General features: G+C 39.2%; 1 pseudogene; it reads left to right on the top strand.

The window, feature by feature from the left end:
• The first annotated feature begins 3,731 nt into the window (after window positions 1-3,731).
• LOC137498487 (uncharacterized) lies at window positions 3,732-7,555 on the top strand (annotated as a pseudogene).
• The last annotated feature ends 7,989 nt before the right edge of the window (window positions 7,556-15,544 follow it).

Genomic DNA, 15,544 nt, shown 5'->3' with positions numbered 1-15,544 from the left:
GTGGCTGTTTTGGGGAGTAGAGAGGGACAATTTCAAGAATTTTTTTGTTGTTCCTGTGGAAAGAAGGGATAAACAGACTGTTAGTGGTCATTCAGGAGTGGATTTTACCTGGATCTATTATCATTTCAGACTGTTGGAAAGCATACGATTGCTTAGAGGAAGGGATTTGTTCATCTCAGAGTGAACCAGTCCTTGCAGTTTATTGACTCTTGGAGGAGTGGAAGAGTTAATAGGGCTAACAGGTGTCTTATATGAACAAAACATTTTAGTGAAGAGTGCATAGTGGAGACAAAACAGTTCATAGTTGATGGAGATATAAAGACATTTGCAAGGAGTTACCCAAAGCTGTAGCCAGATTCAGTACCTTCAGTTTTTCCTAATTTATCAGGATAGGCTACTTAACAACAGCTGGACTCTCGTGCAGAAGGTTAGGGCCTATGTAATGCAGAAAGTGATCATTTTGTAAAAAAAGCAGTGGAAGAAGCTTGTAAGACTACAGGCAGTATTGCTATGAAAAATTTGGAAGATATATGCAGGGATTTTCCAAGTTCTACCCATGTAAACAAACAATAGCAGTCCTATATTGAGAGTGAACAAAAGATAGTGCTGTGTTGTATTGGTGTGAGTGACGTAATATCCAACACTCTTGCTTTAGCAACAATTAAGGCAGATCTAATTGTACCACTTTCTGTAAAAATGTATAAAGTGCCCTGTGAATATGTTTCAGTAAAATCAAAGAATGTGTTTTTTAGTGTGATTATGTTGAGTCATTAGTGTTTAAAGAAGACACTTTACACAGGATTTTAGTGGTGGAAACCTTAGTGAATATGTTAGATCATCATTATCCAGGAGACAGGTATTTATAGCTGCAATTCATAACTGAACAGATCCAATTTATTACTACAAATTACAACAGTTGCAGGAACAGTGGTAATACATTATTATAGGCAGACCATGTCATCATACGGTGTTGACATATTTTAGACTATACTAGACAGAACAGAATTATGCAAACCGGGCTTCTGGTGTTGGTATTTTCACTCGTTCTGTTACCTAGAGTGAATCGGTTTCACTAAGAATACAGCTGGAGGCAGTAGTGTAATTGGAGGCAGTAATGTAATTGATCTTATAGCTCAGCCTCTTATGGGGTGATTTTAACACCATCCCCCCTTATGGGGCTGAAGAAGTACCTTTCCCCAGAAGGTAGTTGGAATAATTGATAGGAGGGCTGGATTTATGCATTTTGAATACAGGGAAACATATTTCAGCATAGCGCATGGTACCTTCCTCCCACATTGATGTTAGTCTCTGCAGTCGTGCGCTCATTCCTCTGCTTCGGTGGGATGTACATGATGACTTCAGTGGCAGTGACCATTTTATCATTATTCTTACTTTGTTTAAACAGAAATCCATTGAGGCTTCTCGCCAATGGATTCTAAAATGTGTTGATTGGCCAAAATTCAAATCACTAGCTATCTTTAAAAATGCGAATAGTCAAGAGGGTAGATGATGATGATGAAACTTACATCATACAAGTTATTCTTACTACTGCTGAGGAGTCTATTCCATCATTTTCTGGAACTCCTTGACGAAAACTTGTTCCTTGGTGGAACGAAGAAATTGGAGCAGCTGTAAAAGAGAGATGTCACGCTCATAAACTCGAACTACCATCCTGATTTCCAGGCTCTGATGCGGGAGGGAGAACAATGTTATCTGAGTTTTGCTGCTCAAGCTTCACAGGATTATACCATGCCTTTTACGGAGTGAGAACTCTGCAGTGGCTTGGCGCTTTGTAAGGACGCGGCTCCCAGACCGGATATTGTCCATAACCAAATGTTGAAGCACCTAAAAAAAATATAGCTTATTATATCTTCGTTGGGTGTTCAACGGAATCTTGACAGGGAGCAAGTTTCGTTCACAGTGATGAGAGGGGATAAATATATATATATTTATTTTTAAATGATATTTGTTCCTGGCGTTGACCTCTGTAGATCTTTTGCCACTACTTGCACCATATGATATGAACCTGTGTGTAATTGTAATTGCGAAAGTGTAGAGCGCTGAATGTGAGGAAAGGAACGTTAAGGACGACAGAAACACCCAGTCCTCAGACCAGGGATATTAATCATTTACAATTAAAAACCCCTGATTTGGCCGGGAATCGAACCTGGGGCCGCCGGGTGACAGGCGGACGCGTTGCCTCCTCCACCATGGGGCCGGACAGAGGAGATTTTAATCACCCTACTTGAGCCTGACAAAAATCCTAAGTATGCAGAAAGTTACAGACCTATTTGTCTTACTAGCTGTCTGTGTAAATTGTTTGAGAGAATGGTGAATCGACGGCTTGTGTGGTGTTCGGAGAAAAGAGGACATTTGTCTGAGTACTGGTGTGGTTTTTGAGCAGCTCACTCCACCACAGACCACTTAGTACACATGGAGAATTCTATCCAGGACGTATTTCTCCAACAAGCATTTGGTAGCCATTTTCTTTGATTTGGAAAAGACCTAAGGCACAACATGGCGAGATGGCATCCTTTCAACCTTGCATCAATGGAAATTCCGAGGTAATTTGCTGGTTTTTATTGCAAATTTTTGTCCCGCCGTCTATCCCGTGTCCTAGTAGGGAGGGCATATTCTTGGTACCACATTCGAGAAAATGGAGTCCCACAAAGTCACTGTCCCACAGTGTCACACTGTTCGCAATTGCCATAATTTGCATTATAGGTGCTGTTAGTCCAGCAGTAGTACCGTCACTATGTAGATGATTTTGCTCTGCATTATAGGTGACAACATATGGCAGTTGCAGAGCGATAATTACAGCAAGCTATTAGGAGAGATGAACAGTGGACTTAAAACATGGCTTCTGGGTTTCAACTGCAAAGACTTCTGTTGTTCACTTCTGCTGGAAGTGCACTCTTCACCCCCGTCCTGAGCTGTGTTTAGTGGGGGTGGGGAGGGTGTGCTTTTCCTGTAGTTGACATGTACAGGTTTCTTGGACTCCTTTTTGATAGTAAATTAACGTGTAAGCTGCATGTGCATCAGTTAAAAGCCAAATGTGCTAAGAAGCTGAATATTTTGAAGTTCTCTAGCAGCATTACTTGGAGGGCTGACCGCTCGGTGCTCGTACGCTTTTACAGGGTGCATTTTTTATCCAGGTTAGACTATGGCATATGGATTAGCAATGCAAGCATTGTTATGAAACTGAATAGCATCCACCACAGCGCAGTTATGTTGGCAGCAGGAGCATTCTGTACAAGTCCCATTGCTAGCCTACTCACTGAATTTGGTGTCCCGACTTTACACCTCAGGTGCCAGCATACACTGTTTTGCTATGCTGGAAATTTGCGACAGAAGCCACTCCCCCCAAGCTATCACTGCGTATTCCACAATGGAAACAATTGGCTGTATGCTGCTTATCCTCGAGCAACGCAGCCAGTAGGTATACACTTGGATAGCAGTCATAGATTGTTTGATGAACCTTCAGTTCCTTGTCTCCTTAGGCTACAGTTACTATGGGTGCGAGTTCTGACGAATACGGACGAATTCGCCCGAAGAAACAAATGCCTATTTTCCAATGAGAGTGTGTACACTGGCAGCGACTAACACGTCAGAACAGGCACGAGGGCGTCAGAACCAGTTGACCGTGCAAACAAGTTTGATATTTTCATGCGACCTGCGTCTGTTTTGTGTGTTTTCGTGCGTTGAATTGCGAGTGATTTGGTTATTTCACCATGGAGTGTGATAAATTGATCAGTCTTGTGTACGAGAAGAGGAGTTTGTGGGAAGTGAGAGACAAAAATTATCATAACAGAGATATTGCTTGTCAAAAGTGAGAGAAAGTTGCTGCAGAACTCAACACTAACAGTAAGTACAATTTTTTTAATGTTGATGTGGGGTTTACATTAATTAGGTACATAAGCAATTAGACTTAAGGTTTACATTTTATCCATCAAGAAGTGGGATTTACATTAATTAGGTACATAAGCAATTAGACTTAATTTTTACATTTTATCCATCAAGAGGTGAGGTTTACATTAATTAGGTACATTCACAATTAGACTTAATCTTTACATTTTATCCATCAAGAACATGACTTGTAGAGGTATAGAATATTACAGTTGGTTGTATTGAAACGGAATTTCACCTGCTGGACAAACAAAAAATCATTTTTCAAGGTTTCTCTAGCCTCATTCGCGCTTCTTCCGTAGTGATTATATCTCCATGAAACTGGCACATTGTGTAGGGGCTCACAGTCCACCTCAGGAATATCAAGGGAAGTAAGACCTTCCTTATTGATGATTATGTTATGCGAAAGACAAACGCATTCAACTACGATGTCTACTTTATCGGGATCGATTTGCAGTTCAGTTTTCAAACACCTCCACTTGGCTACCAGAATACCAAAGGCACATTCTACGCATCGTCTAGCTCTTGATAGTCTATAATTAAAAATCCGTTCTTCAATAGTAAGTCTTTGTCTTGAATATGGTTTCAACAAATACGTTTTTAGAGGATAGGCATCATCATCCAACAGAACAAAGGGTGCTGAAATATCAGTTGACGGAATATCTGCATTCTCTGGTATGATTAAAGTGTTTGCTACAAACTGTTGATAAACATTTGAATCTGAAAAGGTTCCCCCATCACTTTGCTTACCGTAAGCCCCAACTTCAATAGAAATGAACTTGTAATTTGCATCGGATATTCTCTGCAGTACAACAGAAAAATAGCCCTTATAGTTGAAATACGTTGACCCTGTTTGTTTGGGGCATTTCATGCGAATATGTTTCCTGTCTATGCAACCGATGCAGCTGGGGAAATTCCATTTGTTGTAGAAGTCACTCGCGATGGTTTTCCATTCCTCTGTAGTAGGCAAGGACATATGAATACCGCAGAAGCGCTCCCACATAGCTTGGCATGTTTCGTAAACTACACTACCGCTCATTAATTTCAATACACCCTAGTATTTCAGATTTACAACACAAATCAAACGTTATTTCCCACAAAAGATATTTATATTAACTTACACATATATAATACAATCACAATCATTATATTTTACTTTCATCAAAATATCCTCCTTTGGATTTAATGACTGCCTCACAAACTCGAGGCATGCAGTCAATCAGGTTTTGTAGGAATCGTGAATCTATGTGATTCCACACATCCTTAACAATATCCCAGAGATGTTCCTTGCTGGATATATTAACTTCCCTGATACGTCTGTCCACTTCATCCCAGACCATTTCAATGGGATTACAGTCAGGGCTTTGGGACGGCCATACCATATCTTTCGATACTGTTTTTCTTTTCACGCAATGTAGTTCGTACAGTATGCCGACCGACATTTTGGGTCATTATGCTGTTGTAAGGTGAACCCTTTCCCTATTAAGCGCAATCCACTTGGTATTGCATGATACTGAAGTATGCGGTGGTACTGCTTCTGATCCATACATCCTTCTATTTTCACAATGTCGCCAACTCTATCTCCGGCAAAACATCCCCAAACCAAAATAGAACCTTCACCGTGTTTAACTGTAGGTAGAACACACTGCTGGGCTACCCTCTCCCCCTACAAATCGGCAAACAAATATTCTCTTTCTGGTTCCAAAAATCTCGAACTTCGATTCATCGGTGAATAACACCTTCGTCCACTCTTCCGATGTCCAATAACAATGTTTTCTAGCCCATTCAAGTCTCTCCTGTTTATTTATGGGCCTTAGAAGGGGTTTTCTTGCTGTGACACATCCTTTAAAGCCGGCTTCAATCAGTCTCCTTTTTACTGTTGCAACAGATATTGTTGTCGTGCTCATTTCTACCAATTCTGCACGAATTTGAGACACTGTTTTGAATCTATTTCTCTTACTGTTAATTCTGATATATTTATCATCACTTTTAGTTGTTTTACGAGGTTGTCCTGGTCGTGGTATGTCCTTATTGCTACCTGTTGTCTTCTGGCGGTGAAGGGTGTATAGCACTCCCCCTATAGACATACTACACTGTTTCACAATTTGGCGAATAGATAAACCAGCTTGGCTAAGTGCCACAATTGCAGCACGTTCTTCTATGGATATCTCTACTTGTGGAGCCATACTAGCGATGTGCACACTTCAACTGTCATGAAGGAACTGACATGCAGGAACCACATGTTATGTATCGTAACAATGCTTGCCGTTCGCTGCAAATATCACATCACTACAGGAATGCGGCGTCCGTCGGCAAATAGGTAAACAAACATATCCGATAGGTACATAACGTTTATGTACACAACATTGTTTGTTGGATACTATTGTATCTCGATGGCCACAAACAAAAATCATGACCTGTGTACAACTGTTGTACTATTCCTTTGCTTCCTCAACCGTACACACGGTATTAGACCTTATCTACAGAGAACCAAATGTCAATTATTGGGTGTATTGAAATTAATGAGTGGTAGTGTATGTTTAGAATAGCACAGTGTGAAATTCTGTAGGAGAAGCTGAGTGCTCGAAATGACATCCCAGTTGATAGAAATCTGTAATAAGAAACAACTACTGTATAATACATCAACTTATCCATTAACCCTAGAATACTAACATATGTAAAATTAACGTGGATAAACTCTTTGGTAAGGATGGGCGTATGTGGAGAACAACAACTGATTCAAATGTTTGTATAGTAGTGCGTTTTGAATTATAAATGTAATGTTGAGTAAATAAATTTTGGACTATGATGTCAATATTTTTATTACGGTAGAAAAGTAAGGAACTGTAGAGTTATCTGTTATATGAAATGTAAACATTCTTAATTCATAAATAATACATTACTTCTGGCAGCAATGTGGAGATTACTTATTGTTTTAGCATAGATATGCACATGCACGTAAATTTTACGTGTGTTAGTATTGAGCAACTAGTCAATAATGTTTGTATTCTATGGTTAAAACAACAATAATTCAAAACACTAACATAACACTAGGTTACAATTAAAAACATTGATCACTTTTTTCCTCACTATTTTCAGGCAAAGCAGCCAAAAGTAAGTGGCGAGGTTTGAGGGACACGTTTCGCCAGGAATTGAGCAAGAATCCTAACAAACGGAGTGGAGACGAAGGAGGAATCATCAAAGAATCTAAGTGGGCCCATTTCAAAAGCATGGAGTTTTTGAAAGACCAATTTCAAAAAGACAATTGCAGGGTAATGTCCCAAGCGAGACAACATTTCATGCAGACAACCAGAATTCAACTACGACATTTTCCCCTGATCCCTCTGAAAACGAACCAGAATCAGAAACACAAACTCTCGGATCACAAAACACAAGAAATGAAACTACACCACCACAAATCTTTGCTGCTCCTCAGAAAAAAATTGCAGAGATGAATAATGCCGCTGCGGTTAAACAATTGCTGATGCTTGAAGAACAAAAACTACAAATGTTCAAGGAAAGGAATTCAGCTTCTCGAAACGAAGATATGGACTATCATTTTCTGATGAGTTTACTGCCATATTTGAGGAATGTACCAGAAGAAAGAAAAATGTTTGTGAAGACTAAACTCCAAAAAGTGTTTTGCTAAGAGGATCATTTGAGGGGTTTCAGAGATCAACATGAACTACAGCCAATCCACCATACATCACCTAGTATAACACCATGGTTCATCGCCGAGTGATAGTTGGGCATCTCAAGCAGAAACTTCACTGAGTACTCCTCAACATGAGGACCTTGCTTCGTTCTTTTCAAGTGTAACGCCGAACGATACAGATTGACAATGCATGTGCTATTTGTTCAATTTTGTTGCGTATTTTATTTCACTTGTTTAAATTTCCATTTATATTTCGAATAATCACAAATGATAACAATTAAAAATAATAACAATTATCTGTATGAATATTTCAATTTTCCATTGAAGTAAATTGTGACCTGGGTGTCATCAAGAAAGGACAGCAGTATTTTTTTTTTTTAAATTAGTATAGTTTACTTATTCCGGAAAATGAAGAAATAAGGACTCTGGACTCTGCAGGATTTTTTTTTATGTAACTAGAAGAAAATTATGTTTGAGAAAATGATAATTTGAATGTGTTTTGAATATTGTAATATTTTTTTAAAATGCAATTTAGGGAAACCTCAAGAATAGAATTTGGGACTTATGAACTTTTGAAAATTTTTTGAACAGATCAAGAAATTATTTACATTGTAAGAATTATTTTTGAAGTGATTCTTGTATAAAAATTTCATGTAGTAGTGTTTTATGTGTATTATTTAAATTAATTTCAAGAAGATTCAAGAAAGACATTCTGGACACTGAAGAAATATTTGTATTGTAATTGGAAGAAAATTGTAATATTGTGCTTTGGCGAAACGCGTGCGGTACATAACGTTTGGAACAGTAGGTACTGCACGTGGAGAAATAGGTGATGCAATTCCTCTTGCATCAGCAGGTTAGGAAATGACTATATAAGGTCATACAATTGGATTGGTCAGAATAACGACCTTTCCAATTGGCGAAAAATGGGAATCTAGAGAAATTCGGTGTCCTCTTGGTTAATTGTGATTTGTCCATTTCCGGGGCTTTGCGTGTGTGATGCATTTTGTCGGCATCTTTACCATCTGACCGTCCTCGCGAGCAGGTGTGCTCAAGGTCTAGCTCCGTTGGGGCCTACTGCCTCTCACGGTAAGCTCTATTTTCTAATTCTTTTGTATTTTCTTTACCTTAAATCCATTCTTATGTTTCGGCCTTTGTCACCTTTAACGTAACTTTCTGTGATAATGTAAAATTTTATTTTGTGCGCTAGAGTTTCCTCTAGATTATCATATTCACCATAATTGAGTTTCAGTAGAGCTTAGCTATTAGGCTAATTCGTTATATGTTTTCTTCGGAGGCAAACCTTTTCTGGCTCAATTTGTTATGACAGGTAAATGTAACATTCTCTCTTGAATAATGTAGGTATTGTATTAATTTTGATTCTTTCGAGGATGCCTCCATTCACTCTGTGAATCTTTTGCGAAAGTTTAATGCATTTATTTTAAAAATTAATTGTCAACAACTCTACCATTTATTTGTGTCTTTTATTTGTAATTTTATCTTTTAATTTGTCAATATTATGAGTTTGAGGTGGATGATCATGAACCTTTTCTTCCCCATAACGGCATACTTTCCCATGGACCTCAATAGGGCTTCCTTCCACCTTCCACAATCCTGTCCGTAGTTGTCGTGTATTAGACCTGTAAGTTACGATTACCTTGCGTATGTTTCGATTTTGCATATTTGATAAGTTAACTGTCACGTTTCCGATCTTAGATGTGTGTGAAACCGCTGCTACTTTGATATTTTTCTATTTTCCCTATTTATTTTATTATGTGTTCACGCTTATTTCCTTATTTTCGTATTATTATTATTAATATTATTTTGTGAGACGCCAATGGGCGCTACACTGATTGTGGCTACATAAATAGCTGAATACGTTGTTAAACGTTTCCTTACCTTAACGTTACAGCCAGTCTTTCTTTTGCTGAAATACATTCACGGCGTCCGACTCGTTTGCTGAACGGTCAGCATACTGACCTTCGGTTCAGAGGGTCCCAGGTTCGATTCCCAGCCGGGTCGGGGATATTAACCTTAATTGGTTAATTTCAATGGCACAGGGGCTGGGTGTATGTGTTGTCTTCATCATCATTTCATCCTCATCATGACGCGCAGGTCGCCTACGGGTGTCAAATAGAAAGACCTGCACCTGGCGAGCCTAACCCATTCTGGGATATCCCGGCACTAAAAGCCATATGACATTTCATTTCATTCATTCATTCACGGAAATTGGAGAACTTTGTGATGCTTCTTTCTATCCCCTCCAGTATGTATTCAAATGTTGCTGGTCTCATCTTGAAATACTCCAAAAACTTTTCCAGTTGGTCCCACACATCTTGAAATAACATTTGAATTTCTCCTTTGTCGTCTCTTCTAGAAAATAACTGGTTGACATGCTCTGTTCTCCCACCATTTAACAACATTAACTTCATTAACGGACTTTCAAGAAAATACAATTCATCACGGTCGTCTGGGCGGCAGAGAACCGTACTGACTATCAGCATGTCAGAAAACGCGCACAGTGTAACCACCTTTGTTCCGACGAGGATTTCGGTCGTACTCGTCAGAACACATTTTGGTCAGAACTCGCATCCATAGTAACTGTAGCCTCAGACGACCAAGTAAGGTATCTCTGTGGTTCATATGATAACCTTCAAAGTTGAGACAGTCTTTGAGAAAAGAAGCTATAGGAACGTTCTTTTGGAAGAGTGCAGGACTGGTGGTAGAATCTTGTGCATCGGTCGCGAACGTGAAAGGCATGTCATTTTTTGTGCTACAAAGAGTAGCATTTGCAGCAGCGGACTCCAGATCCTTTACAGCCTTGCCTGACAGGAAATGAAAATTTACTCCAAGGTTGAATTTCTTGAAAAGAAATTGTGTATGAAACTAGAAAAATTAGAGAACATACCAAGAGCTCCTTTAAGAGAACAAGAATCCAACTATCAGATCTGAACCAAGGTTGGGCAGGACTGACAATGCTACTCCAGAATAGTGGTTGCCAAGTACTGTCATGTCAATGGTACTGTGTAGAGATGAGAAGAATGCAAGAATGAGGAATGTGGCTTCAAGCACCAACTTCCTGTTTAGCCCAGACAGATCGGCTCTTATCTGCTCGTATCTGCTACACGGAAACATTGGCTCACACTTGGCAGTGTTCAGCGTCTCGCATGATCTAATCAGATATGTGAACACTCAGAAGAATCGGTCTGACTTTTCACTTAGTTGATCCACATATTGCTTTGCCACAACTGGTATTCCTCGCACATATCAAATCACAGAATTACTAAGAATAAAAGTCTGCAATATTACTGGCTAAATCTTTTGCAAATATTATTTCAGCATGCTATGAAAATCAGGATTAGTGCCTCAAAAACTTCCAGAGACAGAGTTGGAGATAAAGGTTTAAAGTTTATAAATTTGATATAATATATCAAGTCTCAAGTTGATAGTGCTATTAGTTCATGGGTAAGGGAATGTATTTTGAGGTGGCCGCCACTGCTTCGATATATTTTGGTTTCTAGTGAAAGAATTACACTTAGTAAAGATAAACCACACCAATTTGTTTTTTTTTTGGTTTCTTTTTACAATTTGCTTTAAGTCGCACCGACGCAGGTAGGTCTTATGGCGACGATGGGATAGAAAAGGCCTGGGAGTAGGAAGGAAGCGGCTGTGGCCTTAATTAAGGTACAGCCCCAGCATTTGCCTGAGTGAAAATGGGAAACCATGGAAAGCCATCTTCAGGGCTGCTGACAGTGTGGTTCGAACCTATCTCCCGGATGCAAACTCACAGCTTCGCGCCCCTAACCGCACGGCCACTTGCTCGGTTACCAAATGTGTGGTGAAACATTACTGTCTGTTAAGTCATTAGCCCAGAGGCTGGTTGGATCCTCAAGTAGCACCACCAAAGGCTATGCAGTTATAAGCACAACTGATCCTATGAGCAACACCTTTCATAACACTCGACGCTAGTTGTGCTCCAAATGTCATTACTCAGCACCACCCATATCCCCAGCAGCTTCCATATTGTCACAGCCATGGATGAGACTCGGACTTCGGTGGAAGCTACACTTTGCTCTGGCCTGTGCCAAGAGACGGATACAAAAATACTGCATCCATCAAGAAATGGCAACAGGTGGTATTACTTAGATAGACATTTCAAGTTCCAGTATTTTGATTTACGTTGTTTTTGAATTTCACTGATGTCTCATTATCTTCGGCGTAACACTCGTCCATTAGGAAATCAATGGTTTTAATCTCTATAGCGTCATATTTATCTGCAATAGTAATGAATGCATAATAATTTAATAAAAAATCACTATCATATATGAGATAGGTCTATATGATATTATACTTCTTTATTTATTTATTTATTTATTTATTTATTTCCTTCTGTCCTTCTTAATCCAATTACCCTCCAGGGTTGGGTTTTCCCACGGACTCAGCAAGGGATCCCACCTCTACCACCTCAAGGGCATTGTCCTGGAGCGTGAGACTTTGGGTTTGGGGATAAAACTGGGCAGAAGGACCAGTACCTCGTCCAGTCGGCCTCACCTCCTATGCTGAGCAGGGGCCTTGTGTGGGGCTGGAAAAATTAGAAGGGGTAGACAAGGAAGAGGGAAGGAAGCGGCCGTGTCTTAAGTTAGGTACCATTCTGGCATTTACATGGAGGAGAGGTAGGAAACCACGGAAAAACACTTCGAGGATGGCTGAAGTGAGAAGCAAAACCCTCTCTACTCAGTTGACCTCCCAAGTCTGAGTGGACCCCGTTCCAGCCCTCGTGCCACTTTTCAAATTTCGTGGGAGAGCCGGGAGTCGGATCCGGGCCTCCAGGGGTGGCAGCTAATCACACTAACCACTACACCACAGAGGCGGACATATTATACTTTATGTAAATATACAGTGTACTTATTTTTAGTTTATTTGTCAGGTTGTTTAATGCTATGAAATGAAAAGGTATGGAAATGCTTCATATAATTATTTTCTCTTTTGTGATTTAACATTAGCAATGAAATCCCGTAGACATTATGGCTATACCTATATTGAAACTTCTCTTGAGATGTGAATAATAACATACATACTTCATCATTATAGACCGTTATGCCTTTCAGCATTCAGTCTGCAAGCCTCTGTGCATTTGCTAAACACCGTCACAATCCTCGTATTTGAAAATAATAATTTTAATTTTTTGTTTACAATTTGTCTTACGTCGCACCGACACAGATAGGTCGTATGGTGACGATGGGATGGGAAAGGTCTAGGGGTGGGAAGGAAGTGGCCGTGGCCTTAATTAAGGTACAGCCCCAGCATTTGCCTGGTGTGAAAATGGGAAACCAAATCCTGGGCTACCGACAGTGGGGCTTGAACCCACTATCTCCCGGATGCAATCTCACAACTGTGCGCCCCTAACCGCACGGCCAACTCGCCCGGTGTAAAAAAAAAAAAAATAATAATAAATGTCCGGAATTCATCAAAATCAATCTCTCTAATTTTAATAAAGCATGATAATTCTTTCTTTTCTCCCAGGACGTGTACATCAGGCCATGTTGTGGCACCTTAATCGGGCTAAAACGACTAAAAGGGGTAGGGAACTGCACCTGGGTTGTATACCTTCCCACTGACTTGAAATCAACCAGCTGTTTTCTATTATAATATATCCACACCTAAGCATTTCATCAATACATACCGCAATACATGTATTTGTTACAAACAAGCATACGATAATACTGTAATGAATCTTACACAAATATCTCTAAGACTGGAAAGTTCACCAATAACACTTGAACATATTGTACATAACAAAGATAAAAGTACATGGTAAAACATGGTTCCTCTTAATACATTTTGCTAGTCCGTAATTAGACCATAATTTCCAAATGCTGCACATTTACATGCAAAAAGTATCTACTACGGAAAACCTCCCAGCTTCTACATCTAACATATCAAATAAATTAATTCTGAGTTATACGTAATAACGTATGTCTCAGGGTTGTGATATCTGTCTCAGTGCAATAACATTGTTCGTAAGAATCACTTTACAATGCATTAAGTCTACAACAGGGGCCGATGACCTTCGATTTTAGGCCCCTTAAAACGACATACACACTTTGAGAATAATAAAGTTCGCACTTTCTATCACTAATCTTCAAATAAATAAGTGCAAATTATTGCAGTAGGTTAGTATAAAGGTTATCAATATGATGCTCAGAAAAATGCTTTGAACACTATGTGAAAATATGAACAATTAAGTTAATTGAATGAACAGTTTGAGACTGAATAAATGGCATTAAGTACAGTACTGAGGAAAAATGAAAATGTAGCCTGCATTGGGACACAGTAATCTTAGGATTTTGAACAGCTATGAAAGAATGAAAAGTAACAAAAATAACAACGGATAACTGACAAACAATTGAGAAACGAACATGAACTAACGCAGAACAACACAACAGCAATGAACGCAGACACAGCTGGGATACAACTGACAAGAGCGAAGAGCAGCCAGTAGAAGATAATATAGAGTCGCCTGGGTAGTAGCGGGGTTGTTTAGGTAACGATTACGTCACTGGCTCTGTTGGCGAAAACTCCTTCGCCCCATGTCTCACCGAGCATGTGCATTCTTCTGATCTCCGAACAATACATTGACAAATTATTTTTGCCTTGTCAGTTGAAGAAGAAAACATGATTTCAAGCAACATGGCCGTCTCTGAGGCTCAGACCACTGCCAGAGAAACTTTGTTTTTGCTGACGTTAGATTTTAGATCTACTGTTTGCCAGGCAATAATCTTTACACAGTAACCCAATGTCCATAGGAATTACAAGATGAGTCTTTAGCAAAGCAACTGTTAGGATGATAGTTACACATTTCACTTTAGTCACTCCTGGAATGAATAAGAGCTGCTGAGGAACCTAAGGAGAAGCCATTCACTTTATCTGTACGCTGTAGGGATGCTCAGATTACTTCCTGATGTATGCTATTCTTTTCAGAAACTGTGTCTGGCTACTTTGCTGAATGGTCAATGTAATTGGCTTCGGTTCAGAGGACCCCAGGTTTGATTGCTGTCCGGGTCAGCAATTTTAGCCTTAAATAGTTAATTCCCTTGGCTCGGGGATTGGGTATCTGTGCTTTTCCCATCATCGCTGCAACTTGCATACCATACACAACACTGTCCTCCACTGCAATAATGCACACTTTCCCATACACGGCAGATGTTGCCCACCCTCACTGGAGGGTCTGCCTTAGAAAGGCTAGTAATAGCCACACAAAATTATTATTGGCAGAAACTGTATTGGTAGGGCATCATCCTACAACTGAGTGTGTAGTGGTGCCTGAACAAAAGCATAGGGGAGATAAAGCATTCTGTTCTCTAGAACAGATGGGCAATTTCGCCCCAAATCGTACAGTGCATGTCAATTCGTCATCATGAATTTCTCTGAAAAAAAAAAAAAAAATTAAACTTCTATATCTTATGTGTTAAAGAGTAAAATAATTTCATTTCCTCTTGATTTTTAAAATGATACAACTCTATGAAAACTGTATATTTTGTAAATAACTCTTAATACAGTAGAGAACTTAAAAAATATAACTAATAAACCAAAAGTACTGGAGACCTGGCAGATTTTTTGCTTTAAAGCTCACTGTTAGTATGTTCAAACTTAGTTGACACACACACTTATGGGCTTTCTTTTAACTTACATATCTAACCCTAGAACACCTAACATTGTTCAGTAGTCGCTTAGTACTAATAATACGTTAATTTTACGCACAGCCAGAATTTTGTACTTGTGCATCAATTCAAAATTCAAAAACTGAAATTAACATTTTATTTATGAAACAATACATCTGCATGCAATGAAATTTACAAGATTCTGTAGAGTTTAAAAGTTAACGGTCTCAAAACACCAGAATTTAAGAAATCGTGTTCTTGAATTTAACACTGAATTGAACTGGAACAAAAAGGAAATATCTATAAGTTTAACATAACTGAA

Source organism: Anabrus simplex, chromosome 2 (assembly GCF_040414725.1).
Source record: "Anabrus simplex isolate iqAnaSimp1 chromosome 2, ASM4041472v1, whole genome shotgun sequence".
In the NCBI taxonomy this organism is placed as follows: domain Eukaryota; kingdom Metazoa; phylum Arthropoda; class Insecta; order Orthoptera; family Tettigoniidae; genus Anabrus; species Anabrus simplex.
Note: the sequence above shows the minus strand (reverse complement) of the source record. Positions and strands in the feature narration are given on the sequence as shown.